The sequence below is a fragment of the Cryptomeria japonica genome, chromosome 1 (assembly GCF_030272615.1).
Source record: "Cryptomeria japonica chromosome 1, Sugi_1.0, whole genome shotgun sequence".
NCBI lineage: Eukaryota > Viridiplantae > Streptophyta > Pinopsida > Cupressales > Cupressaceae > Cryptomeria > Cryptomeria japonica.
The window spans coordinates 350,650,315-350,659,949 of NC_081405.1; positions in this window are offsets into that span (position 1 = coordinate 350,650,315).

The following is a 9,635-nucleotide window of genomic DNA, read 5'->3' on the forward strand; positions in this document are numbered from 1 at the left end:
TACTAGATATAAGGATTTTGCTAGGTGAATGTTACGAACTTTCTTAGCATCACCGATGTTGATTTCCTCATTTTCTTCTACCAATAATGTTGACTATTATTTATCAATAGGTAGAGAATCCATTATGTGTTCTTCTTTATTATCATTGTCATGATTATGAGAGGAGTTTGCTTCTCCAAAATATGCAATTCTATCCAAATATACTACATAGCCATCTTTGTGATCATTATAAGGGAATCTCCCTTGCACCCAAGAATTCAGCTATGGTTTCAAAATTTTGAAACCAATCTAATTGTGGCTTTCCTTCTTTCCTTGAGTCAATTAAACATGGATGCATAAGGGGAAAGTGTTTATCTCCTGTTGTCATACAAGATCCTGATATCATGCATACTTGGTTATGACCTGATGTGTCTTCTGTTGGCAATTGAGACTCATTGGATTCATTTTTTTGTCTTTGATGGCAACAAGATCAGATGGAAGTCATATACTGGCATTAGGAGGCATTTACAAGCAGACACCAACATTGGAGTATCTAGGATTACACAGGCACTGACACCAACACTAACATCAAGTACTTCAAGGAAGCCGACATCAAGGAAGATTTATTTAAAAAATCATTTTGTAATTATTGTCAAGGCCGACATTGAATATCTTTTGTAATGTATTATAATCCAACATAAGGTATATTGTTTGTAATGCGTATATAGGTCAGTCTGCTAGGTTATTTTGCATAGATGGTGACATAGGAGAATAATAGCAGAATTGTTGATGCAAAGAATGTGTATGTAGATCATTTGTATGTGAATGTTATATCATACAATGATCTGTAAATGTTTTGTAAGACATTCTTGGATGGAAGGTGATACCAGTATTAGTGTTTAGGGTCTATGAATTGGTACAGAGAAGAGCTAGAACCGGAACTCTATTTGGCATAGCAGATGCATTTTGTGAGTTCATTTTCAGTGTTTTACTTCAGCGAAAGATTGTAGTCAGTGAGACTCTTTAGTGATGAGCAGTGTGCCTTCCTGCATGTGTAGGCCCCCATTATATGTAATATCTTTTCATATGGGTAGTGAATTGATATTGTGGGTCACAAATCCCACTGTGGTTTTTCCTCTTTGAGGTTTTCCACATATAAATTATATGTGTTATGGTGTTCATTCATGTGGATGGTTTATTTGCTTCAAGTTATATGTTTATTTTTTTACCGGTTTATATGTGTATGGTATAAAAGGATAAAATCTTATCTTATCAACAAAACACTTATTCACCCCCCCCCCCCCCCTTCTCAATATTCTTGGATCCCAACAATTGGTATCAGAGCTTAGTACATCGTAAGAAGTTTAATAGATTGAGCAAGATCCTGAAACTAAAATCATTGAACATGGCTATGGAGAAGCAACTTTAGATGGCTCTTGAGGATTATTATGCTGAAAGGATGAAGAATTTAAAACTGCAAAATGAATTGGATTCTGCAAATGAATTCATTCTTATCCTACAAGAAAGTTTATCATCAGCTCAAGCCAAGAGAATGAAACTTTTGCAAAACCTGGATGATGAGGAGAAAATTGCACTTAAGGAGTAATGTCAAAAACTAAGTCAAGAAAGCATGCTCATGAAGAATGAAATGCAAGAACTGACTATGAGGTTATCAAAAGATATTAAGGACAGAAAGAAGAAGAAAGATAATCATGTTATATCTTTGAAGAACAAATTTTATGAATGTGGCAAATTGACAAATGAGAATAATCTGTTGAGAACTGATTTGGCACACTCCCAAAACAATGAACAAGAACTTGAAAGACAAATAACTACTCTGAGAGATTATCTGACTACTGCAAGTGAGTATAAAGAAAAATTTAGGATTAGTGTTACATAGTTGGATGACTTATTGAAAAGACAAAGATAGATTGATGATTCTAGAGGACTTGGATTTGTACAAGGTGAAAGCTTAGGTACTGAAAATGAAGATCAGACAACCAGTGTGCAGAACTCATCAGAACAAAGAAAACTAGTAAGGCAATCTAATGCTTATAAATTTAATGGTAGATGCTTTGTTTGTAATAAATTTGGGCATATAGCTAAACAATGTAGAAATAGAGCAAATCAAAACAACAATTTTGTTCCCGGTCAATGCACAAATTGCAAGAAATATGGTCATAGATCAGAAGATTGTAGAATGAATGTTAAATGTCATGCATGTGGAAATTTTGGACATTTTTCTAATCATTGTAGGTCAAGGAATGACACTGGATATGTTAAAGCAATTCAAAATAACAATGTTACATGTTATGCATGCAACAAAATAGGTCATATTGTTAAGTACTACAAAAGAAAGACTCAACCAATTAGCAATGATAAAGATAATGAGAAAGGAAAGTAGAAGGTAGATGAAATACAACAAGATCACACCAAGAGATGGGTCAGAAAATATGAATAACCAAGTGGAAATGCAACAACACTGGTAACTCCACTGGTAGAACAAAGCATTCCTGCACCAACAGGAGATTCCACCGGTAACTGAGGCATAGGCCTTAGGGGTTGGCAAATTCATTGCAAATATTTCATATTCCCTTGGAGGAGATCAGAAGAGATCTAGAGAGTTGAGTTTATCATTGTTGAAGATTCACCCAGCATAAGACTGTGAAACTGCATCTGGTAGGGTCAATCATGAAGCATTTATGACAAAGAAAGATTAGGGTTTTATTCGCTGATAAAAAGGGAATGTAGATTCATTTTCACTCACCCTACATTCAAGCATTCAGAGTGAATTAAAGGAAAGTTTCAAGAAAATTAAGAGAAAGCAAAGGCATTCTAAAAGGATTTCAAGCAGTTATCTGAGAAGCACTCAATTTTCCACCAGTGTTCACTTTTAGGTATTCTTCGAAAATGGCATCTGGATCTTTAGCTCCTACTTTTATTTCAAATACAACTATTGTTGAAGTTAAGGACAGGCTGAGGCATGTATTCAAGGAGGTTCCCTTGATTGCTAAGAAAGAGACTTTGTGGGAGCATTTTATAGGGTTTGTGACAACATGATGTATGTTGAAGATATAAGGGCATACATTCACTGCACCCTAGAGGATATAGGCACAAAGGAAATCAAACGCATGTATCAATCCATGATACTGGGTAGCTCCAAAACCATCAAGCCAGAATACAAAGAAACTGAGGATCTAGGGTTAATTGGTATTCTGTACATACCAAAATTCAAAAATGAGATCACCAGATACATTCTAAGAAGGGTTCACAATGATTTCATCTAGCTCGATCGACCTTACATGATCACCAATATTCAAGCAATCACCGACTTACCCAAAGTCGGACGAGAACCTAGCAAGAAAATTTCCAACACTGAGGTTGAGAAACTCACCAGTGCAACTCATGATAACAGATCATTAAGGATCAACACAATCACTGACACTGATGTGAAATTTGCAAGCATGATAATAGGTTATAAGGTAACTCAACCTAGCCAATTGAATGTTGTTGCTAGTTCTTGCATTCATGTTGCATATCAGATACTGAGGAATGGTGCAAAATATGATTTATGTGAATGGTTGAGGAGTGAATTGATGTCGAACCTTGGAAAGATCAAGGGAGTTAAGAAAAGAACTTTTAGGTATGGAAATTTGATTATTTTTTTAATGCTTTACTTCCTGAATGAGCTACCTAGCCTAGGGAAGAAGCATTGGGCTCATGACATTCTGGTAGGTATGCAGATCAAGGAAGAAATCACTAGTCTTGGTACCGACAGAGATGAGAAACTTTGGGGTTATTTCAAAACATTCCAAGAAAAAATGAGGCAAAGGGAGAGGTTATCAAAGAACATTGTGGAGAATTACTCCACTGATATTTGTTTCATGGTGACAACTGATGAAACCCTCATGGAAGCAGTTGAACAAAGGACCATATGGGTTACAAAACTTGGATATGAGGTGGATGATAACATTCTGGACCTCTATGCAAAAATGCTGCTAGATGCCCCATTGGATGACAAAACATAGCATTTTGGCACTGCAGAAGAGAAGACCTTTGAAGTAAAAAATGGCTTCAACAAGAAGAGAAGGGAGAAGAAAATAGACAATATGTTTGCATATATACAGGATGTAATTCATAAGATAGAGACTCAACTAGGTTCTGGATCCAAACCAGCAATAGAACTGATAATGGCTAGTACTATAGAAGTAAAGAAGCCTGAAGCTTACATTTCTACTATCACTTATGATTTTGACCCTAAGGACAATCAACCTCTAGCCTTTAGAAGGGTACAAAGGAAGAAAGTAGATCAGCCACTAGTAGAGCAGAAGAAGGTGGAGCCTAGGAGGAGACTTGTTGGAAAGACAGCTAAACCTACTGCACCACCACCTCCAACAAGGAATCCTATACAAAAGAGAAAACAAGTTACATCTACTCTAACAACCCCAAGAAAAAAGAGTAAGAGTGATGATACTGAGTCTGGTAAGAACAAAATCACCTATGCTAAATTAATTGATGAAATTACAAAGGATGGAATTTTGAAAAATGTATCTATGTATTATGAGGATTTAGAAGAAAGTGAGCAGAATGAGATAGAAGAGGCAATTTTGTTGCATATAGATATCTATAAAAATGCCTTATAAAAATGCCTTAGTAGAAATTTTGAAGTAAATACCTCTGTCATTGTACAATAAACTAGATGCTAGAAGACTTGACGTTATCAAGAGAGATAGGGAGATCAAAGAGGTAGAACTTTTGACTTTATGTGGTGCTATTAGTCATGATGAAATGAAGAGATCTATTGATGTTGCTAATAGGACAGTTTTCAATAGTAAACCCTGGCAAATAAGCCTAATGATTGGCAAAATTAATGAGGTGATAAATGAGACCAATGAGGGTTGGAAAAAATTATTCCAGAAGAATCCAGACTTTCTTACATCTCATGAAGAGTTTGTTAAGGCAAAAAATTCCACCATTCCACATTAATCAAAAGGGAAAGGTATTTTGGGAAGTTCAACTTCAATTTTGACTAAACCGGAAATAAAGGAAAGTGTACAGTCTATACCAGCACAAACTATTTTTGAGCAAGGCAATGTATAGGATATTGTGAATATTGTGGATAATACTCCACCAACAGTAATTGGCACTGCACCAAGTGGTGAAGCCACCGGTGCTAAATAAGATAAGATAAAGGGAATTGAGTCTACACCGACAGTTCATATTGATTCCATGGCAAAGGTTTTGGAAATTGACACTTCTCAAGTTGAGAAGAAATCAGTCACTAAGATGAGTCCAACTGATTTAATGATGATGGCTACTCAGAAACTATTAAAGGAGGGATCTGTAGATAAGGGAATAATGGATCAATCAGTTACACTATTGCATAAATTAATCCTTGATTGTCAGATTGAGAATGAAGCAATCCCTTCCAACAAGCTTAAAACCATATCTAACAATTTTCAATCACTACAGTATATATCAGACCAACAGGCATTAGAAAGTTTTACTATGGCTAAGAAAGCCACCTTTGACCAGATCATTGAAACAGAGAAAAAGAAAATTGAAGCTAAACTCATTCTTATTGAGAATTGTTTGAAATAGTGTACAAATATCTACAAGGTCTATTGTAACATAGAAACTCTTACAAAAAATGTAGATAGCAGATTAAAGGAATTACATGTTAAGGTTGCAAATATTGCTAATTCTTTTGATGGATTAACCTAACTGATAACATCTATTGGTGGACAAATTTTGTCCTTGGAGAACCAATTTTTTTTTTTGAGAAGGAGAGAGATAAAATCATTTGGAGAGAAATGAGTCTTAGAGGATTGGTGAGTCCTAGATTGGATTCACTGGGCGTACATAAAAGAGATTGTATGGACATGATTTCTAAACCCACACCAGCAAAAGTCAAATTGAAAGAAACACTGGCACACTTACTAAGTGGACTAGCATCCATGTCTGAAACTTTCAAAACCGGCTAGGATACATACCTACAGTTGCTAGATAAGGCTTACCCAAAAATTTTAAAGTTAGTCAAGCTTAGGTAAAACAAACAGTATTTATTCATTCTTTTGTTCTAAATTCTTTCAATTCTTTCACCAGCCTTTGAAATTGATGCCAAAGGGGGAGTGTATATATGTGAAAAATATCAGAAAAATATCAAATAGGAACATATGGGAAGGACATCAAAATATCAAAAGAAGTGTATTTCTGAGGGGGAGCATATTTCAGTTGAATCGACAGGGAATCCATTTTTCACATGAGTGTTTCCATCAATGCCAAAGGGGGAGATTATTGGCAATTGACACTCATTGGATTCATTTTTTTGTTATTGATGGCAACAAGATTAGATGGAAGTCATATACCGGTAGACACCAGCATTGGAGTATCTAGGATTACATAGGCACTGGCACCGGTATAGACACCGATACCAACATCAAGTACTTCAAGGGAGCTGACATCAAGGAAGATTTATTTTAAAAATCATTTTGTAATTATTGTCAAGGCCGAAATTGAATATATTTTGTAATGTATTATAAGCCGACATAAATCATATTGTTTGTAATGGGTATATAGGTCAGTCCGGTAGGTCATTTTGTATAGATGGTGACATAGGAGAATAATAGAAGAACTGTTGATGCGAAGAATGTGTATGTAGATCATTTATATGCAAATTTAATATCATGAAATGATCTATAATTTTTTTGTAATACATTCTTGGAGGGAAGGTGATACTGGTAGTAGTGTTCAGAGTTTATGAACTAGTACATAGAAGAGCTAGAACCTGATCTCTATTTGGCATAGAAAATGCATTTTGTGAGTTCATTTTTATTGTTTTACTTCAGCAGAAGCTTGTAGTCAATGAGACTCTTTAGTGATGAGCAATGTTCTCTAGGTAGTGTGCCTTCCTGCATATGTAGGCCCCCATTATATGTAATATATTTTCATATGGCTAGTGAACTAATATTGTGGGTCACAAATCCCACCATGATTTTTCCTCTTTGAGGTTTTCCACGTATAAATTATATGTGTTATGGTGTTAATTCATGTGGATGGTTTATTTGCTTCAAGTTATATTTTTATTTTTTTACCAATTTATATGTGTATGCTATAAAAGGATAAAATCTTATCTTGCCTGAAGAACACTGATTCACCCCCCCCCTGCCCCCTCTCAGTGTTCTTGGATCCCAACATCTTCATCATAAATTGGTGGTGGGTTGTCTTCAAAATCAAATGGAAATTAATAGTCATGATAATATATGATGCTTTCTATGTATGTTTCACTTTCTGATTCTGTGTCACTCATCTACTCTTGTTCTTGTAACAGAGTTTGTTTTAAATCAGTGGATCTTCTTTATATTGTGGATACCCTTCTTAAGCCTAGTATTAGTCTTTGCAGTCTTTCTTCATCTAACTCAAATGGAGGAGTTGAAGTTGTTTCCCTTGGCAAAAGTATTGATGGTAACCAAGTATTTGGTTCATCTGCTGGTGTTAAGCCTATATCTATTACCATGTTTTCTTGTGCAGATGTTTCAGGCACTATACTGCTAGATGTCTCTATGCTAGTTTCTTGTAGAAGTTGCCTCATGTCTTCACCATCTGATTCCATGATAAAAGATGTTGGTGGTCTCTTTCTTTTTTGAGGTGAAGAGAAATACATCTTTGTTGATGATCGATTCTGAGGGTAACCTAGGCTTGTTCAGTATATACAATGTATGTTGTCTAGCTTCTGTTATTTGTGGCACATGTGTATATCCCAAGCCTTGATTCTTTGGTTTTTCATGTGGCAAAATAGGTTCTAATATTCCTTTCTTTTTTAGTCCTAATCATGTGGTGCTATCATACCCATTTTTTTGTAACATCTTGAAACCATTGCCATATTGATGTAGAGGTATCCTGGGTATTGTCATATCATCTTCTTCTCTATATATTTAGTGATTGATATCTTTATTTAGAGATTCTTCTTGTAACTCTCCCCATCTAATGAAAGAGAAAGAATTTGAATACTTCACTATCTCTTTTCCTTTATCTTGCTTCATTGTTGTGTTCCGAGGCTTTCCAAAAGACCTGGTAGAAAAAGATGATTGTTTATCGTCTGAGGTACTCGAAATGGAATATTCTCCACAACCAACTTCTTTAATCTGCAAAGAAGATGTGGTTGGTTTATTTTTCTCCATTTCTCTAATTGATAATGATTCCATTTATAAGTGAAGAGGGGCTCCCTGGTTGTTTTGTACTTGATTGTCTGTGCTTGCCCATAAATAACTGTAGTGTTGAAAAGGGTTTGGGTCATGATGGACAATGATCTCTATGCCATTGTATGGGAACTTTACACTTTGGTGAAAATTTGATGGTATTGCTTGCATTGTATGTATCCATGGGCAACCTAACAACATATTATACCCCAATTTTCTATCTAAGACTTGAAAGGTGATGGTTGTTGCAGCTAGTCCCACTTATACTGATAAAGTCACCACACCCTTAGAGGTGCATTCCTTGTCATCATAGGCTTTGATGTTGATTCTTTTGGTAGAATCAATATAATGTTTAGAATATCCTAAAGCTTTGATCAAATGCAGTGTGCATATGTTAAGCCCAACTCCACCATCTATAAGTACTCTTCAAACCTTTTTTTGATCAACCAAAGCTTCCAAGTGCAAGGGATAATTATGCAGGGGTCAGTTTGTAGGTACATCTTGTTCAGTGAATGTAAACTTTGAATCTGTCAAGTTTCCAACCATGGATTGGAATGTGTTCTCATCAATATCTCTAGCAACAACTAAATTTTGTAAGGCTTTATCCAGGACTGCCTTATGAGCCGGCGATATGCGCAATATCTCAAATAGTTAAATTTGGGTGGGAGTTCATTTCAACTGATCTACCATATTGTAGTTGCTAGTTATTGAAGGGGGGTTTGAAGGCACCCCTTATAATGTGACCTTTGATCTTCTAGTGATGACAACACAATCTCTGCTTTTAGGATTCATTGTGATTGTAGCTACCATTTCATTTCCTGCACTTAGTGTGTTGATGGCATAGTCAAATGCGACATTGGTATAATTAGCAGTATTATTTTGTGCATTAGAACTAGAATCTTTTCCTTTGTCATGTTTGATGAAAGGATCCTTAAAAATGGTATGATATGTGTTTGGTGCCTTAATGATATCCATAGTAATATCACCTTGATAAATGAGATCTTGGATGATCTTCAATTTGTAGCGACTTGTTGTCTTGTGACCCTTATTGTGGTGATACTCATAAAGATCATTATCATTTTGCCAGACGAGATTAAATGGCCCTAGTTCATATGGCCTAGCTTCTGGTAAAGTTATGACATTGCTCTGCATCAACTTTTTCAGTCCTAATTCAATAGGCTCACCGAGGGGTGTAAAGTTTCTTTTGAGTGTGCGTATCCTTGGTGGCCTTGGATTGTTTGACTGTAGTGCATTGGTGTTGTTTTTCTGAGACTATTTTTTGTTGGCAAATCAGTTGGTCCTCATAGAGATACTGTTGTTTGAGATCTGTTTACAACACGTGCATCAACAACTCCATCATTTGTGACATTTTTGTTTCTAGACCAAAATTTTGGCCTTTCATTGTTTGTACTGGTTTTTGGTCCACTATCCTTGTGGTGTTTCAATATCCCTTGTTCT